Source organism: Bubalus bubalis, chromosome 15 (assembly GCF_019923935.1).
Source record: "Bubalus bubalis isolate 160015118507 breed Murrah chromosome 15, NDDB_SH_1, whole genome shotgun sequence".
NCBI classification, from domain to species: Eukaryota; Metazoa; Chordata; class Mammalia; order Artiodactyla; family Bovidae; genus Bubalus; species Bubalus bubalis.
Window position 1 is genome coordinate 69667512 of NC_059171.1, and position 19417 is coordinate 69686928.

The 19417-nt window shown below is 47.5% G+C and overlaps 1 long non-coding RNA gene across 3 annotated transcripts in view; it reads left to right on the forward strand.

Moving 5' to 3' along the window:
- LOC102402027 overlaps window positions 1–18887 on the forward strand; it is a 183905-nt gene extending 165018 nt beyond the window's left edge. For all 3 annotated transcript variants that reach the window (XR_006545050.2, XR_006640050.1, XR_006640051.1), the window contains 2 exons: window positions 15935–16116; window positions 18288–18887. This is a non-coding gene — a long non-coding RNA (uncharacterized LOC102402027). The remainder of the gene's footprint in view (window positions 1–15934; window positions 16117–18287) is intronic.
- Window positions 18888–19417: the final 530 nt, after the last annotated feature.

Below are 19417 nucleotides of genomic sequence, written 5' to 3' on the forward strand. Positions count from 1 at the left end.
GTCGGTTTCCTAGCTGGCTTTGGAACAGACCAAAGGTTCTTTGGCATGATGACGGTGCTTCTGATTAATTATCGTAACGACACTCCTTTGTTCTCACTATCAGACAGAGGAACCCCCTAGCACAGGGGACTGACCAACCAGCCAGCAGGGCTGGGATGGCCCAATCCAGAGGGGCCAGCCAGTATCTCCACGTGACCAGCTGGTTCCATCCTTCATTTGACAGATCCCTCTGATCTTGCTGCATACAATAGATTGCAGGGAAAAAGAAACTTCCTGGCCCGATTGATACCAATGTGAAGGAAGCAGCTGCCTTTGGTGGGGGCAAGGAAACAAAATCCAGTGACATTGATAACTTCTCACCAGCCTGCATTAATTGAGGAACTGCTGAGTAACTGTAAGACACGTCCAGTAGTGTGGGAGGGTGTGAATTCCTACAAAGGTGAGTTAGAATCCAGCATGGGAGCAGAGTGGTATTAACCAGTAGGAGGGAAAGAGCCCGGGTTTGGGAGTTCCTGGGGTTTGGAGGTTTCATCAGTGACTTTCTGTGTTACTGTGAGGTCAACGACACCCTCTGTCCCTCGTTTGCTTACAGTGGTAAAGCGGAGTTTGCTGGATTTCTCCGTCCAAGTCAAAAGTAAATGCTATGGCAATGACCAGTGCTTAAGACGAAGCTAAAGAGAAGCATGAGAAGAGCTTGATAGTTCTTTGGCCATCACCAAGCTTACCTGGGGAAATGAGGCCAGAGAGGTGAAGAGTGGTCTGAGATCACACAGTCAGTAGCGAGGAAGGCCAGGCCCTGGAACCAACCATGGTTTCTTCCCTCCTTTTAAGTGGACATTAATGCTGCCATCTTTGTTCCTATTACCTGTTGACTGAAGCAGATGGTCCATTTCAGCCACGCCTGCTAACCTGATACTCTAGTCTTATTTGCCAGCCAGTAGCTTTGGGGGGGCCGGTACCTTCTTGCTTTAGGCACTACATGGTTTACTTTGACGGGCTCTAACTGCCAGTGTCGTTCTTTTTGCTGACTGTGAGATTCATGATGGTAAATCATGACTGTGGGCCAGGAAAGTTGGGTTCAGGTTTGCAGGGCAAACTGATCCAGAGTGGGGAAAATGCAATTTGAGCGTTACTTTTCTGTATCAGCTTGGCTAGGCTATGGAGTGTGTGTGTGTGTGTGTGTGTGTGTGTGTGTATGTGTGTGTGTACACAGCATAGAAGTGCAGAAATGAGAGGAATTCGGGGCAGACGCCAGTGGTCACAGTCTCCACCTGGGAGCAAGGTGCCCGCTTCAGCCTCTCCTCTGCTTAGCCTCTTAGTTATCAGTCCTACGGTAGCGAGGGTGCACAGGGACTCTGGAGTCAGTCTGCCTTGTTTCAAATCCTGCCTCTACCACGGACTGGTCTTGTAATCTTAGGCAAGTTTCATATTCTCTCCATGCCTCAGACTCTTCCTCAGGAAAATGGGCAATTAGTGCTAGAGTAGAGATGTTTGAGGATCAACTGATATAGTAATCCTCAAACACATAATGTGTGTGTGCCTATACCTGTGTATGCATGCATGTATGTATACACATGTGTATCCACTTGCACATGTATGTAAGTGTGAATATGTGTATACAGGTTTGTATGTGTGCATGTATGTGTATATACACATGACTTTATACATATATACATATATATGTACACACGTATGTGGTTTTATGCATGTATACATGCCTGTACTGTGCTAAGTTGCTTCAGGACTGTAGCCCACCAGGCTCCTCTCTCCATGGGATTCTCTAGGCAAGAATACTGGAATGGGTTGCCATGCCCTCCTCCAGTGGATCTTCCCGACCTAGGGATTAAAGTCGCAACTCTTATGTCTCCTGCATTGGCAGGAAGGTTCTTTACCACTAGCGCCATCTGGGAAACTCATATACATGTATATATACACAGATCATGTGGTTTTATGCATGTATACATGTATATGTTGGAGAAGGCAATGGCACCCCACTCCAGTACTCTTGCCTGGAAAATCCCATGGGCAGAGGAGCCTGGTAGGCTGCAGTCCATGGGGTCGCGAAGAGTCGGACATGACTGAGCGACTTTGCTTTTCATTTGCTTTTGCATTGCTTTTGCATTGGAGAAGGAAATGGCAACCCACTCCAGTGTTCTTGCCTGAAGAATCCCAGGGACGGGGGAGCCTGGTGGGCAGCGTCTATGGGGTCGCACAGAGTCAGACACGACTGAAGCGACTTAGCAACAGCAACTTAGCAACATGTATATGTAGATATGAAAACATATCGTGTGTAGGTGTATGTGTATATATGGTTATGTATAACCATATATACACATATATATACACATGTACATATATATATGCATACACATATATATGTAACATATATATATGTAACAGTGCAGAGTTCATATGACTATTTCCCTGTTTATGTTTGTAGCCTGCAGAGATGTCCCGGCCTGCCTTGCCCTGGGTCCAGTCCCAGAATTTTAAAACTGGTCCTGAGGGCTGGTGCCCAGCTGGGTCTTGAACCGAGGCCTTCTGAGGCCAACGCCTGGCTCTTCTGTACTGCGGGAGCGATTCCCAAGCCTGTCCTTGGAAAGTGTCAGAAGTATCCATGGGGCCTGGTAAAATACGGATTATTCACAGACTCCACCCCAGGCCTCCGGAGACCAAGAAGTAGACCCAGACTGGGAATATTTAACCAGTCGCCCTTGGTGACTTTGATGGAAACCCACCGTGTGCACTCTGCTCCTGGCTGGACTCCCAGCTGCCCCGTACTACCTCCGATGGAGCCATCTTCACTCTCCAGTGAAGACGTGTCCCTTCTTCTTCCCCAAGAAAAGCCTAGTGCATTCTGCTCATGTACAACCGGGCTCTCAGAGGGACGCAGAGCACAGGGCCAGCCTCAAATTTGGATTTGCAGTCTAATTTAGTTTTCCCACATCACTGACAGAGACACGCTATCCTGGTCTCACCTTTCCCAGGCTGAGCTGAGGTCAGCCTTAGCTCTGGGTGGCCAGACCACCCCGGGCCGCCTTCCCTTTCATGATGAGCTGATTTTCTTCAAGATTCAGCTTCTGGGTGATGAGACCCCATTGCTTTCTGAGTCTCCCCCCAAATTAAAAAACAACTGCCATTTGTTGAGCATCTATGCTATCTAAATGCATTGCTCTAAATAATTACCCTGCGGGAAAGATATTATTATCCTGAAGCTAGGAGATAATAAATAATCTACAAAAGGGCACAGAGCCCACATTCAAAACCCTGTTCACCTATCTGGAAAGGCCTTTTATTCACTATCCCAGAGGTGAGTTACAGAAGATTTATTTTCAAGGCAATAGGTCCTAAATACTTCCCTTTAACATGTGAACAAAACCTCGCAGATAATTTTTTTTTCCCCTAATTTAACATGCACAGGCTGTCCTTGGGATTCCAAACACATTCCAAAAGTCAGATGCTGCCCGAGTTGGAAGGCACACTAGGCGTGAGCTGGCTGGGGCCGCTGACTTGGAATCAGGCTGCTCACTGCCTTGCTCTGTTCAGTCTTTCAGTCATAAACTTGTTTTCTTCCCCACACATTGGCATCCATCACGATTTAAATTCTAGGTTGTCAGTCCTCATAGGGAGGGGTTCAGATCTTGGCATTAAGCCCCCTCCATCATGTGTACAAAGCTATGTTATTATGGAGCCCTTAGCTGATCTTTGTGGCCACCTGGAGAGGTCACCCACTTTGCAGATGAGGAAAACAGAGGCCCCCATGGTAGAGACATGAGGCTAGTTTTAGGTCCAAATGCTAGTCTTATCACAGCTACTGGGACTCTTTCGGTTTACTAGATCTTTAGGGCTGAGTTTGTGAGGTGTAATTGAGTCTGCATTCAAAGTATGGGAAAAGATCATTCCTGTTTTCATAAGCTGGAGGCCTTTCTGCAAATATCATAGAACATATGACCACTGACTGCACTGATGTGTTTACCTAACTAGCTTCCTCATGAAACAGGAGCTCTGTCTGCTTCATCTGCCTCCATCTCCCAGTGCATAACCCAGGCTCATGGTGGACTCTTCCTAAGGATACACCAGATAAATTAAATGAAGAGTGATTCTTATCAATCAAACCACTTTGGGAGAATTGCACTCCTGTCTGGGCACCAGCTGTCCTTCATTTCTTATTACAAAGCACAAGATATCTTCTCCAGAAAAATACACAAACGCAGACAAACAAAGGGGAGAAGCTAAGAATACTTATCACTCAAAGGTGACTAATTAAATGAATTAAAGCATATGCGTGTGTGTGTGTGTGTGTGTGTGTTTGTATACTTGTAATAGTACAGCAGTCTATACATCAGCTCGTAAATAGCTATTGTACTAAATACATGATAAATATCTTCCCACACGTGCACTTCTGCTTCATCACCGTTTGACTCTTGGGACTCCCAGCTTCACTGTTGTTCAGACATAAGTGGCAAAGCCCCTCCAGTGTTTCTTAAGCATCTGGGGCAGACACATGAACTCAACTTTTGCACTGCTATGAACAGTGCTTCGGGCTTCCCTGGAGGCTCAGGGGTAAAGAATCCACCTGCAATGCAGGAGCCACAGGAGACGTGAGTTCGATCCCTGGGTTGGGAAGATCCCCTGGAGGAGGGCATGGCAACCCACTCCAGTATTCTTGTCTGGAGAATCTCATGGACGGAAGAGCCTGGCCGGCTATAGTCCATAGGGTCACAGAGTCGGACATGACTGATGTGACTTAGCACACACGCACATCAGTGCTTAAGTGAATATTCTCATCGTTAAATCTTTGTAACTGCAGTTTCCTATTTTATTAAGATGCATTCCCATAAAATACAATGACTGAAACAAGGACTCTTGAGGTTGTTTAACTTGCCACATTCTCCTTCAGGGCGTTTGGACGTTTATTCTTCGGCCACCATGTGTGAGACCACCGTGTCCTGAGCCGTCCACAGCAGGACCTTCTCTCGGCACTTGGCACAGCACCAGTCACCTGGCTCAGCCCACGTGCCCCTTTCTCAGAGGCCCTCCCTCCCAGTGGATTGTGCCATGCTCTTCCTCCCTCCAGCCCATGGTTTCTGCAGCACACATCTCCAATCAATGAAATCATGATTTGTGGCATTTGGAGCCGAGCCTGCGTGGATCTGGTTCCCTGTTGTGTCCTGGCAGCCGGCACGATGTTTTATTATGGTCAGAAGCAAAGGCTGTAGTAGGAAGGACCAGGTTTTACTGTGACCCTGCTGTTTTGCTCAGCAAAATCTTCAATCTCAGCTGAGTTACCATGTGACCCACCTTGCGCAAAGATGGTGAGGTTTAAATGAGATACAGCGTGTAGCTTAGTATTGGGTCTTTTGTGAGCAGTTCTTTCACTTGGCCTGATGGTCTCAAGGTTCATCCACGTCATCTCGTCTCTTCTATCTATACGTAATTCCTTGTGATGCCCAGACAGTGTTCCATTGTGTGGATATATATAAACATTTTGTTCATTGGTCAGTTGATGGACACTGAGTCTGTCCATTTTGGAGTTATTATGAATAATGCTGCTCTGATGTACAAGGTTCTGTGTGGATGTAGGTGTTCATCTTTCTTGAGTTTGTATACCTAAGCGGGGAATTTCTGGGTCATATGGTGTCTGTCTGGGTAACCTTTTGAGGAACTGCCAGATTGTTTTCCGAAGCACCTGTATGCAACAGTTTTTCGTTCCCACCAGACCTGCCTCTTTTTGCTCATCATTCATGCTCAACTTTAAATGTCGTATGATTTCTTTTATATGAATTTTTGGAGCACACAGAGTTAATTGGTGGTGCTAGAAATCAGTGCCATGGTTGCCTCTGGGAACAGGGCAGAGGGTGTTTTCTGGGTGAGGGAGATGTTTTGTGTCTTGGTGGTTTAGTGTGTTTGGTATGTGCATTTGTCAGAACTCATCAAACTGTTCCTTTCAGATCTGGACATTTCACTGAGTGTTAATTATGCCTAAATTGAAAAAAAACCTAAACTAAAAATGGGGGGAAAAAACCAACTAGATGGAGGGGGAAAAATAAAAAAATACACAAATTATCTCATGACCTGACTTACCTTACCCACCTTCTCCTGGACAGAGGGCCTGTGCCTGGCAGGCAAGGCCAAGTGTAAAGGGCTCTTAATTGATGTGATTAACTATGTCTCAATAGGGAGCCTCATTAACATCAGCGGGTAGGGGTGGGGAGGTGGGGTGAGGGGTGATGAGAGGTTATTTTTCACTCTGCCAACTAGGGGATGGCAGAAAGTGAGGGGGGGAATGGCGTTTGGAGAGCTGTTCCCTGCAGTAGGCGAAGGGGGCAGCGAGAGAGCCCGACTCAAGCTCTTCTGCATAAGACAGCTGCAATTCCCTGGCGTTAAAATACTTTTAATTTTTTGGATCATTTTCTTGGTTGCTACAAAAACCTATGCCCCATTTCCATCCACAGGGAGGAAGAAACCAAACTGATTTGCTGGGTTTGTTTTTTTGTTTGTTTGTTTGTTTTTGGTATGTTTTCTAAGGCTTCATCATTCAGCAGAACAAAGGATTTAGACAGAACACTCTTTAATCCTTCCTAAATGCATTCATGGCTGATGAACAGACAACAGGAAGCAAACAACAGAGAAGTGAAAGGCTTTATCTCTCCCTCTTAGAATCTGCAAAGAAATATGGATTGACCTAAATGCACAGAAGATTAGGATTGGATAGGCATCACTAATTACCCATGGAAAAAATCAGCATTGTAACCTTGTTGATAAAATTGCAAAAATCATATCATTTTATTTGTAGGCAAGAAAAAAATATGTATTTGATGGAAAGAAAAAACTAGAAGTATAAACAAACACCACCGTTATTTGCGGGGAGAGATGTGATTACTTGCTTTTTTTTTTAAATTGTATTGCTTATCTGTTAATTATTTTTTCCCAATGACCACATATTGTTTGTGAATTAAATTGTTAAGGAATTACTCTTAGTTTTCTCACTGACTAGAGAGATCAGTTTCCTCTCTCTGGAATAGATCCTCTTTTTCCCTCTCCGCCGTGTTTACAGCTTAAGATTTTTAAGGCAGCACTGCATAAAGCATTGAACATGAACTCTGGGGTTAGCCAGGTCAGAGTTCAGTCTTACAGAACGTTGGCTAAGTCAAACATCTTTTCTGTGTCTTGGTTTTCTTCATCATGAGAATGGAACTGATAGTACTCTCCCCGGTCAATTGATGTGAAACATACATGGGAAAATCCCAACATAGTACTTGGTCCTTCCTATCTGCTCACTCCTTTGCCAACCCTTGATAGCCTAGCATCTTCCTGGTGCCTTGGAAACTAGCATTCCGCATTATAATCCAGATGACCTCTGACAACTGGGCTACGTCTCTAATTACTGCAGGAACTTGCAGACACCTGCAGATAACATCTGGGGTGTGTATATGTTCATGCATGGGCTTCCCTGGTGGTTCAATGGTAGAGAATCCACCTGCCAATGCAGGATACACGAGTTCGATCCTTGGGTCAGAAAGATCGACCCTGGAGAAGGACATGGTACCCATTCTAGTATTCTTGCCTGGAAAATCCCATGGTCAGAGGAGCCTGGTGGGCTACATAGTCCACGGGGTCACAAAAGAGTCAGACATGACTTATCAACTAAACAACAACCACATGTTCATGCTCACATGCAAGCATGTATATAAAAACTGGTACGTATGGCTTGGCATTAAACAAAACCTCCCTCTCCATGGATGAGCTAAGACCGCTCGCTGCTGGAGCTCGTATCGGTCACCAATCAAAGGCAGCACCAATTGCGGCAAACATCTGGGTACCAGCACTATATATATGTCCTTCTGTAGTACCAGTCCCCGGTAGCGGTGGTTTCGGTCTTCAAGTCTCACACTCCATATGTTGGAAGTGTTCTCTTCCCGCAAACGAAAGCAGATGTAGACCCAGGCCATGTGAGTGTGAGTATCCCCCTCAGGAAGGGGCTCGGCACCGGGTGAGTCAGGGTTTTGCAAAGCGTGTTTACACGCAGAATGCACGTGGGCAGAAGCAGTGTGCACACATGCAAAGCAGGAGCCGCTGCGCTGTCATCTCTGTTTCACCTCTCCTTCTTTGGGCCCTTTATAACCTGCTTTGTCCTCCAGAATTGGCTACCCTAGGTTCTTTTCTCAGCTGCTTTTTATGGCAGTGGTTTGCAAACTTTAGTTTGCAAATGATCACCTGAGAATCTTGCTAAAATACAGATTCCTAGGCTCCTCCACCCAATTTTCTGATTCAGTGGCTGGTAAGGGGAGGAGGGAGTTAATGCCCGGAAATGGGTATTTTCACCAAACACCTCAGATGAGTCCTTTTGACTAGGAAGGCTCTACCAGCAGAGTGCCTGGGACCTCTCAGAATCCTGGGACCCCACAAGCAAGTTAGAAAACTTATATGTTGGTACAATGACTAGTCTCAAAATATGAAAACGAAACTGCAAAACTGAAATAACATTACGTGTTAATATGTAACTTTATAGCAACTTACTGAGTTCTACTCAGCTTTTGCAGTTATATGGGAATTTTTTTTTCAGGGGGATCTGGGTAGGTTTAATATATTTGACATACTGTATGCTAGGCCCTCAAAAGCCATGAAAAAGCTCCAGTTCCAGCGACATCGCTCTCCAAAGTGTAACCCTAGGTGATTTCTTATTCCTAGCATTTTCATTCTTGAAGGACCCTTAGAAATGTTCGTCTTCGCTGGTCAGGTTTTATCACCAGGGAGACTGAAGCCTAGGGGAAGAATGACGCAGCCATGGTCACATAGCAAGTTTCTTGAATTATCCAAACCAGAGCCAGCCTTCACAACTCACGTGCGTGTGCACAAGTGTGCACGAACTTGTGACATCTCCTGGGGGTCTCTTCCTCCTGTCTCTTTCACTGTGGCCTCTCTTCCCTTCGTTCTTGTCCTCAGGCCAGTCTGATGCCCAGTCCCGAGCCCTGAAGGGAGGGGAGGAAGGGAGCGAGAGTCTCAAGGTTGAAACTGCTAACAAGAGACATTGCACATGGTAAGGCCAGTCTTCAGCATAATCCCCACAGAGGAAGAAGGGCTTCGTCACTCCCTGAAGCTGAGGCATGAGGAAGAGCTGGCAGACTCCCCTGAACCCCCATGAGCGACTTTGTGCTGGGTATCCTATGCAGCGGGAGCAGCTGTATAAACCTGACTCAGCCCCAGCCCTCGGGGGACTTCCGTTCATTCTTTCATCCATTCATTCCCCAGATAACCTGCTGACCACCCTGCTCGGTGCTGGCACTCTGAACAAGGCAGATGTGGGGCTTCGATCCTAGTTGGAGAGACAGGCAGTTAGCAAGGTGACGGATCCACATACGCGCCAAACATTTCAGCAAGACATTTTCTTTTAGGAAGATAATAAAAGAAGCTAATGAGAAGGGGGTGACAGGTCAGATCTCTGCCTGGCAGCTCCTGTCGCCCTGGATGGATCGGTAGGGGGCTGCCAGGAGCCTCAATTGGCAGAAAATTCTGCGGTCCCACCTGGGGTCACAGCGAGAGTGTGCTGTGACGGGAGGGTGACGGCGGCCGTGCTGGCAGATGGGAAGGGAAGGTCAGATCCCCTGTGTCTCAGTCCCTGCTGTGACTTCTGCGGGGGTTACTCTAAATAACTGGGTTCTTTCCCTTGTCCTCCCTGAGGGCTACCCCAGGCCCGTCTCCCCAGAAACTTTTCTCATCAGCTACACGGCGATCCATGGTCCTCACCCGCTCTTTCCCAGCACTGATTCCTCTGCCTGGCTTTCAAGGTCCTCAAAATTCTGGCCCCAACACACCCTCCCAGGACTCCCTGACCTTTTCTTTCTGTTCCAGCCTCCACAGGCTCTTCACCAACCCCTAATATGCAGCGCCCCTCCCCCATCCAGCCCCTCCCCCACTCCCCTACCCTATGACCCTCCTTCCCATCTGGGTTCTCAGAGGACTTCCCTTTGCAGCCCACAGGGACCTGCCTTCTTGCACCCAAACCATATGGTACCCACACACCATCCATCTTCCACTGTTTTGTCTTATTATCTCTCACTCCCTTCCTCCATGGTTATCTGAAATTCCTCATGTCAAAGCTTTGACTCCCTACCTACATTCAACAGTCAAAGAATGGCCTTGGTGTTGCAGTTCCTCATCCCAGTGTCTTGGCAGTAACAAACACTTGAGAAATAAGTGCTTGAAGAATTGGTTGGATTGGTGGTGCAGGGGTCGGGAGTAGAAGGGGAGAAGCCAGAGCAAACCATCTAAGGACCTCTGCCTCTGTCCTCGCTCTCCCCTCTCCCAGACCAGACTCTCCTGCCGTGGCTGGCACAGTCCAAATGTTTCTGTCCACTCCCTGAAATGCTGAGCTTCTAATCAAAAGGTCATTGTTGAAGCAGTCCAGCTCAAGCCATCTCTGTTACAGACCCTGGGACCAGAGAAGCACAGGCTGTCTGGGCAGGGTGGGAACAGGCATCGAATCAGCTCTCAGAGGCAAGGGGATTCTTCCCAGGGGAACTGATGATGAAGCTGGGCCAGGAAGGAAGTGTGGGAATTAGCCTGATCCGAGGGCAGAGGAGCGCTCCACAGACTTCCCAGTCTGCAAAGAAGCCTGCGTGCTGGGGAGATGGAGTCAGGGGTGAGCAGGAGCCACCAGAGAGGCTAAAAAAATTCTAAAGAATGCCCAGAACCCCAGAGCCAGAGTCCATAGCACTCCAGCTCTTACGGTCACTCCTCAAGTTCCCTCCATCCCTCCAGTGTGTGCAGACATTTTATGATGGAGTCACATTCTCAGCGGTTGTAGGACTTTTACTTTTTAAGATTTTTTAAAATGTTGGACCATTTTTAAAATCTTTATTGAATTTGCCACAGTATTGCTTATTTTTTATTTTTTAATTTTTTGGTTTTTTTTAGCCAGGATGCATGTGGGATCTTAACTCACTGACCAGGGATCAAACCCACACACCCTCCCATGCCTTGGAGGGTGAAGTCTCAGCCACTGGACTGCCATGGAAATCCCAGATGTAGGGCTTTTTAAAGTGCAGTTTTTCATGCTAACGTTTCCATTTGTATCCCTCTGTTTTTCCTTCTTTCCTGGGTGACCTTGGGCTGCCGCTCCTCTGCCCCGACTTTCACACCATCCCCTCAGCCCACCTGAGTGAGGGCGGTCCCTTTATGTGGAGACAGATCTCCTAAGGCAGACAGAGCTCATAAAAGGAAATACAGAGCATCAGTGAAGCTGGCAGGGAAAGTAAGGCTCACGAGAGCAGTGTGACTGTGGCGACCACCACCTGTAAGTCAACAGTCAGTGAGCAGTCGCTCAGTTGTGTCTCACTCTTTGTGACCCCATGGACTGCAGCACGCCAGGCTTCCCTGTCCATCACCAACTCCTGGAGCTTACTCAAACTCATGTCCATTGAGTCGGTGATGCCATCCAACCATCTCATCCTCTGTCATCCCCTTCTCCTCCTGCCCTCAATCTTTCCCAGCATCAGGGTCTTTTCAAATGAGTTAGTTCTTCACATCAAGTGGCCAAAGTATTGGAGTTTCAGCTTCAGCATCAGTCCTTCTAATGAATATTCAGGACTGATTTCCTTTAGGATGGGCTGGTTGGATCTCCTTGTGGTCCAAGGGACTCTCAAGAGTCTTCTCCAACACCACAGTTCAAAAGTAAGTCACCAAGAGTTAGACTAACAGGATTTGAAATTTATTCTAAGAATTTTGGGGGAACCTGGCATGCACCTCAGTGGTTTGTGGCAGCTTATATTGTTCTTTGGGGAAAACCAGTTGCCAGGAGTTATCAAAGCATCACTTCGACCTTGTGTCCCAATTTGGGGAATGTATTTCAAAGACATGTTCCAGGAGGAGAGAAGGTGGTGGTGTGCAGGAAGGGTTTTTGTACAGCCAGACACACTTAGGGGCAAAACTAGAAACAAAATGGTGCTGGGGGGGTTATACATGGTATTTCTGGGCCACCAGATCTTTCCCAGAAGTCTGAGGGATCGCGGTGGAGAAGAGGGGACCACCTTAAGGGCAGCAACGGCAGTCTGAGATGTGACAGTCACATATAGCATCGTGTCTTTCCTGGGATTGGGGAAGTTATATAGACAGAGCAGCTCTTCACTAAGAGATTCTCAGACTCCCACTCCTCCCAGTGTGTTTGCCGTGTGCCCCACGTGGCACCTCCTGTTCTGTTCTGATCAGGTATCTGTTTCTCATTTTGACAAACAGGATTCTGTTATAGGTCTCCCTCTGTTTTCCTTTTTACTCAGAGCCGTCTTCTTTTTTTAGCTCCACTCCTGCTGGCCTGTGCGTGCTGAGCTCATGTGAGGGGCAGTGTCCACCCTCCCCTGACTGCAGGCCCTGCCTTATTTACTTCCTTCATCCCTGCTGACACACTTCAGGGAGAAGCCCAGCCAAGTTCTGTGCCCGCGTGGCCTGTGGGAGAATCGCTCTGATATGGACCCAGGGCTGGGGGCGGGGTGGGGTGGGGGTGAGTCACTGTGCTGCTCACTTCATTTCACAAGCACCGCCAGAGTGTTTTCCAGAATGACTACCTGTTTGTGCTTCCACCGCTGGTGCTCAGGGCTTTCTGTCTCCCCATGTTTCCCTCTGCCCCCCGACTCCCGCTCCCGCCTGCCCCCAGCACCTGGTGTGGTCAGGTGTGTCAAAAAGAGGCATTTGATAGCTCAGCTCATCAGGGCACTGAGTTCGCTTCTCTGAGCCACCCTTTTCTGCTGCAGTCGGCACCTGGTCATGACAGCATCCAGAGCAGGAAGCGTGGCAGGCAGGACGGAGGGGGGTCTTCTTAGGGCAAAGTATCTGTTTTCTGTTAGGGAAGAAGAATTCCCCAGAAATCCCCAGTCTACTTCCCCTTGTGTCTTATTGGCCAGCTGGGGCCAGTTTGTCCTCCTAAGCCAGCCTCCGACAGAGATTAGAGGATGGCCCCTTCCGTGACTGTTGCTGCCTGCCCAGGACCCGAACAGAACGGAGCGTGTCCGCCCAAGGATGGAGAGAGCAGCGGACAATCACCCTGCTGTCCATAGAGGCTGCCACGCCGGGGCTCTAATTCCACCAGTTTTTTGAGATCACTTTGTCTCTTCCATATGAGGGATCTTCCCGCCCCACCTCCCCCAAATCTGTGTGATGAACCATTTGTGGAGAATCTCAGAAGCACATGTCTGTTGCCTTGGGGTTAGAACTGTTGGTTCTGGAGTCTGATGGTTCTTCCCACTGGGTGAATCTCAGACCTGATCCCCTCCTCCCCACCCTGAGGCTGCCCCTACGTAGATCTCCATGTGAGCGCCCCACGGGAGAGTTCAGCACAGAGATTCACCGGCACGGCGCCCCTGTTCCTGCCTGTGCCTAGACTTCAGGCAGAATGCCAGCTGGGGACAGGTGGGGAGGACACCTGTCCAGGAATAGTACCACAGCAGGCGGTAGCTTCCCCTTCCCACCCCCTCCGCCATCAACCACGTGCCTGCTCTAGTAATCCTGTGTTATTGCCTAACCAAAGACATTAACTTCTAATCATTAACTTCTGTAACCTACTGAGCCCTTACTCTGGGCCAGGCAGCCCAGTAAGTGTGTTATTTTTTATGATCTCATAACACAACCTCTGACAACCTCGTGAGAGCATTTGTGTGTGACGGTTGAAGCACAGGCTCCCGTCAGACCGCCCATGGAATCCCAGGACTGACGCTTAATAGCTGTGTGAGCTTGGGCAGATGACTTAACCTTTCTGGGCCTCAGCTTTCTCCTGTGTACACCAAGAACAATAATGGAATGTTGCGGGCACTCAGTGAGCTGGTAAAGTGCTTAGAATAACGCTGGCTCAGAGGACACACATAGTTCATACTTGATAAATAGTTGTTGTTGCTGTTTTTAAAAAATGAAGAAACCACAGGCTCAAGAGATCCACTTACCAAACGTCGACAGCTGCAAGTACCAGGGACGCAACCCAAGAGTTCGTGATGCGAGAGCTGGCCTCTCATCCAATCAACTAGACATCATCAGTAGTAGCCACGTGCCTCAAGGGAGCAACGCCATCCTTGCTGTTCTTATCAATAGAATAAGTGCTCAGCTGAAGACTCAGTGATACTTTTTATGAAGAAATTACTTCCAGCCACCAACCATAAAGACAGAGTGTCATGTGTCCAGCACCAGGCGATGTGTGGGTCTTTTGTGAAGGTGGCTGGGACACTGGAACATGGAAGAAAGGGTGTGCCCCGGGACAGCAAAAGTACAGCATTTAATTCCCGATCTCACCACTGACCTCGCTGGACCTCAGTCCTCATCTTTAGCTTCAGGTTTCTATTGTTCCTCCCAGTAAGGATTTGGGAAGCACCTTGTAAGCTGAGCACAGCCAGTACTGCTTATTCTGCAGTTAGGATTTTCCACGTTACCTTACATTTTGTTTCTTAGCTCAGCTCACACTCACACATTCACACAAAGTATAAGCGCTGTATCCCCGGACTCCACTTGAGTCCCTGGAGATCTCTGGAAACCAGGACTTACACATCTTCCGGGAGACATCTTACCTTGCCTCACAGAGCTAAGTGGGCTGGAGTCAGGACCCTCTGGCATTTTTAGAGAAGAGGGTGTCTCTAGAGAGGAGGGTATATCTGTGAGCTTGGGGACAAATAAACAAGGTAGTGCTCTGCCACATGGGACATTCCCTGCTTGAATTTCTCCAGATTTCTGAGCATTTTCAGACACAGGTATTCTGGGACCAAGTGCTCAGCCTCAACGAAGGATTACAGGCTAAGTGATGTGACTTTAAGCAAAAAAAACAACCTGGGAGGACTTTTAAACTTAACCCTACACAACAAGTGACTTAGTTATCTATTATTTTCAGTTATTTTCTTTTAAATTGAATGTCCCTTCCTCCCTTTCCTTTCCTTTTTTCCCCATCTCTCTTCCCTTCCCTCCCTTCCTTAGAATACATTCATACCAATGAAAATTCAGATGGTCCAGAAAGACATGCAGTAAAAGTGAAGTGTCCACCGCAGGTTCCACTTCTCCAGGTAACAAATCTTCCTCCCGGGAGGCAGTCACTCTCAGAAGATTCTCGTTTGTCATTCTGGAGATGGTTTGTGCACATATAAGCACAATCCGAGTATGTATAGTATTTCTTTCTTGACTGGATGCGGCCGTGTCTTATAGCAGAGGCCCCAGGATCTGTGGTTCATTCCACCCTCCCAAGGCCTCCGCTCCCATTTGCTTGTTACCAGCTGTTTTCATCTTCTTTTCCACGCTCAAGGTCTATTTCCAGGCATGTGTGGTGACTCTGGGACATTTGTGATGACACGGCTCTGGACCCCGGAGTGGCCCAGCCAGGCTGATGGAGAATGCCTTGGTTTCAGGAGGGCCTGGGATCTGCCCCGATTTCCCCCCTGCAGACAGGAAGCAGGAAGACTGGATGGCAATCCAGGACAGGATCCAGAAGTGGTTCCCACCGCAGGTGGTCCTCTGGGGAACCCACTTCTCCCCCTTAAAGGGCACTTTGTCTTGACTCAGGTCACCGAGTGCAGAATCACACACCTGAGAGGTGGCTGAGGCCATTGTTTCTCGAATGTGAGCCATGCATAAACTTCTAGGAGCCCTTGTTAAATGCAGATGCTGTGTCCCTTAAGCCAAGTGGAGCTGATATTCTGCACCAGTGATGAACTCCCAGGTGATGGTGATGCTCCTGGACAACGGCTGACCCATTCTGAGTAGCAAGGAAACCCCCGATGCTCCTTCTCACCTTTCTCCTCGACACACACTCCCCATGTATGGAGCGCTAGGTCACTTAGACGCGGATTCCGGCTCCATCGCCCGTCAGCAGTTGAATGTACATTGACAACAGTCTGTCTTCCTCACCATCCAGTGGGGTGCACCAACATAATCCTTTTTTGCTTTCTTTCTTTTTTTTTTTTTAACTTTTTAGATGAGAAAACTGCTCCTCAGAGATGTTAAACAACTTGGCAGAGGTCACACAGCTAGTAAGTGACAAAGACAAAAGTTCAAGGGTGAAGGTCATTCCCAGTCACTGCAGCCCCCCATGAGCCCATAGATGAATGTGGTCCTCCTAGAATGGGACACTCTGCACTTAATGAACAGGTTTGGATGGTGAGTGTCAATTTCTTTTCTCTCCCCTTCTTTATCTCCGAGATTTTGATTCTGGCTGCTTCTTTCCAGGAGACTAGCACACACTTCACATGGTGGGTGGTCCCCACAGTAACACTGACCCAGAGAGAAGTGAATCCTTTTGCCTGGTGGCTAGAAGACACGTGCAACTGGAAAAAGGAACCTAGAATATTACCACATTTAACTCACATCGGAGAGCACACCTTCCCTCTCATCCTCTCTTCCAAAACACCTAATGGCTTTTACTGGTCGTGTGGTCCTTGCTGTGCATGCCTGCTTAGTAGCTCAGTTGTGTCGGACTCTTTGTGACCCCATGGACTGTAGCCCACCAAGCTCAGTCCATGGGATTCTCCAGGCAAGAATACTGGAGTGAATTGCCATTTCCTTCTCCAGGGGATCTTCCCGACCCAGGGATTGAACCCCTGTCTCCTGCATTGGCAGATGGATTCTTTATCATCTGAACCACTTGGGAAGCCCATGGTCACTGCTGAACTATCCTCATTTAATGCAGTTTGGACAGAATAGTTGGTCTGGAAATTTTCTTTCCAATTAAACTTCCTTGTTGAACAGCCTTGGTTTTGAAAGGATAAGGGTGACTAATTATATAGCAGTTGCTACAGGAGATATTTGCACTCAATTTCAGCTCTTAGGTGATTCAGATCAAACGCTTTCTCTTTTCCTCCCTGGAGCTATGTGCCACCATCTTCCTCTCACACAGCAGGCTTCTCATGAGTTATTTTTGGAGTTTCAAATCAAAACAGCAATTCTGGCGAATGGGAGAGCGAAGTGATTCTCTAGCCGAGCAGAGTAAACCATATGTACTGATAAAGACAGCCAAAGACTCAGTGCCTGTAAAAGGCTTCCAAGCCATCTTCCTCCGTAAAGGTTAAATTAGGGGGTAACTGCAGACTCTCCTTGGTACTGTCATATTCCTTTGTGAATTCAGTTGAGGGACTTCCCCAGTGATCCAGTGATTAAGACTCTGCCTTCCAGTACAGCAGATGAAGGTTCGGTCCCTGGTTAGGGACTATGATCCCACATCCCATGGGGTGTGGCCAAAAAGTGAAAAAGACAGCTGAGATTCCTTTAAAATTACCAAAACTTTGTCCATTTGCAACGTGTTGTCTTGGTTGTTTAGCTTTAAGATGGCGGGTCTTGGCAAAATTCACTTGAGGACTTTGCTTCAGCCACTGGATCTGCCTTGAAACATGGAAATCACTTTATTTCCCCACTCTGCTCTCTTTCCTTCTTTCACCAGAGCACATAGAACATCCCTGAACATGTATGCCACACAGGCAGACCTCCCCCTTTACCCGTTACAGTAGAAGCGCTTCGGGGGCAGGGGCTGTGTTTTTCATTTTGTTCTGTTCTTGGCACAAAGTTGCCGTTCAGAGAATTGAGTGAACAGATGACGTGCTGATTCACTTCAGTTGCATCCAACTCTTTGACCCTATGGACTGTAGTCTGCCAGGTTCCCCTGTCCATGGCATTCTCCAGGCAAGAATACTGGAGTGGGTTGCCATGCCCTCCTCCAGGGGATCTTACCAACCCAGGGATGGAACCCAGGTCTCCTGCAGCTTCTACATTGGCAGGCAGATTCTTTACTACTGAGCCATTGGGGAAGCCCGAACAGATGATAGATGAATGAATACTAATCTATTTTCATTTTTTTCTCTCTCTCTTTTTTCCCCCAAATCAATCACTTATTACATAAATAGTAACTGAATGTTTTTTAGCTTGGGGAAAAAAGGCTGTCCAGATAAGGCTAATGTTTTTTCTTGATCACAGCCCCCAATTCTTGTTTCTGCATCCTTTCTGCTTAGGTTATCAGTTTGGCACACATCCTTGCAGAGCTTTCCAGTGCATTTACACACGCATGCACACACACACACACAGAGTACTGTTTTTGATAAACAGATTTTTTTCTCAGCTTGCTTTCTCCTATGCAGCCATGTATCAAGGAGTGCTGTGCATGTCAGCTACCTTATTCTTGGCACTTGCTCTGTAGTTTTATTACATTTGTGTGGATATAGTACCTTTTATTTGGACCAAGAGAATACACTCATTATCTGCTTTCATGCTCATTGCTGTTCAGGGTCCCTTCTCCTGTACACATTGACGGACTAACCATGTTCACTCCTGTCTCTTGGTAGCTACAATACATTTCAAGAGAATCAGCCACCTGCCTCCAAGATTATGCCGGACCTTTGGACAGAATCACGTGAGATGCTAAGGAGTGCCAGAGGAAACTGAACATCTGTGTCCGTAGAAGCCGGGGAAGTGCATTTGGCCCTCAGAGTTCCACAGAGCCGGATAGGGGGCGATGTCAGAGCCGCTGTTGCCTCTGCCTGGAGCTGCTTGAGTTTCCTTGGGCAGGTCATTTCCTCTCGCTGCACCTTACTTTTCTCATCTGTATAGTGGGCTCAGTGAGTGTCCTTCAGCTCTTAGAGTCTGAATAACAGGGTTTAGATACTGCCACCAGATTGACATAAAGAATATATTAGCTTACATGCTGTTCTGTGTCAGAGTAGGAAAGGGGATATTTAAAACTATATTTAAATGTCTGTTTTAATTAACTAAATATATATTATTATGTTTTAATTTAAAGGTATTATACAATTTTAAAATAGAGATTTGTCCCAGAGCTCTTAAATGTCACAGTCCATGACTGTCCAGGCATGTATCGCCTTTGGGTCTTACTCTTCTTTCTTTTTACTTTATTATCCAATTAAAATGTATGTATTTGTTCCCTTTGCTTTGTGCGGTCTTTTCATTCTAAACAAGGCAGAGTGGTGTTGGGGAAGGGGACTATGGACCCCTGAGCTCCACCTCTAGGTTTGTCTGAGTTACAGCTGTGTGTCCTTGGACAAGTCCCTCACTTTTCTGAGTTTCCATCTGTTGATAGTATGAGTCCCAGTTAGCCAGGTATCCACTTGACGAAAAGTCGAAAACCACACCTTGGTGTGTGGTTTCACCTGACATTTCTGAGCCCTATCACCTGCGGATAGATCATCTCGCGAACTGATGAGACATCCTAAGAGACCACCAAAACTCATGCATTGGTCTCATTTCACATGAGAATCGTGCAGCTGCCCAGGCCTCTGGTGACACACACCATCTTTCAGTGGGTTCCCAGGGAGGCCCCGAGAAGCTTCTGAGCTGCCATGATTCATCAGTCGAGTTTCCCCCTCCGAGCCCCGAGGCTAGGTTGATCGTATGTGTTCCCCTACTTGGAGATGCCACAGCAGTCTCGGGGGCTGAATCACCCTCAGCCATGCTTCCC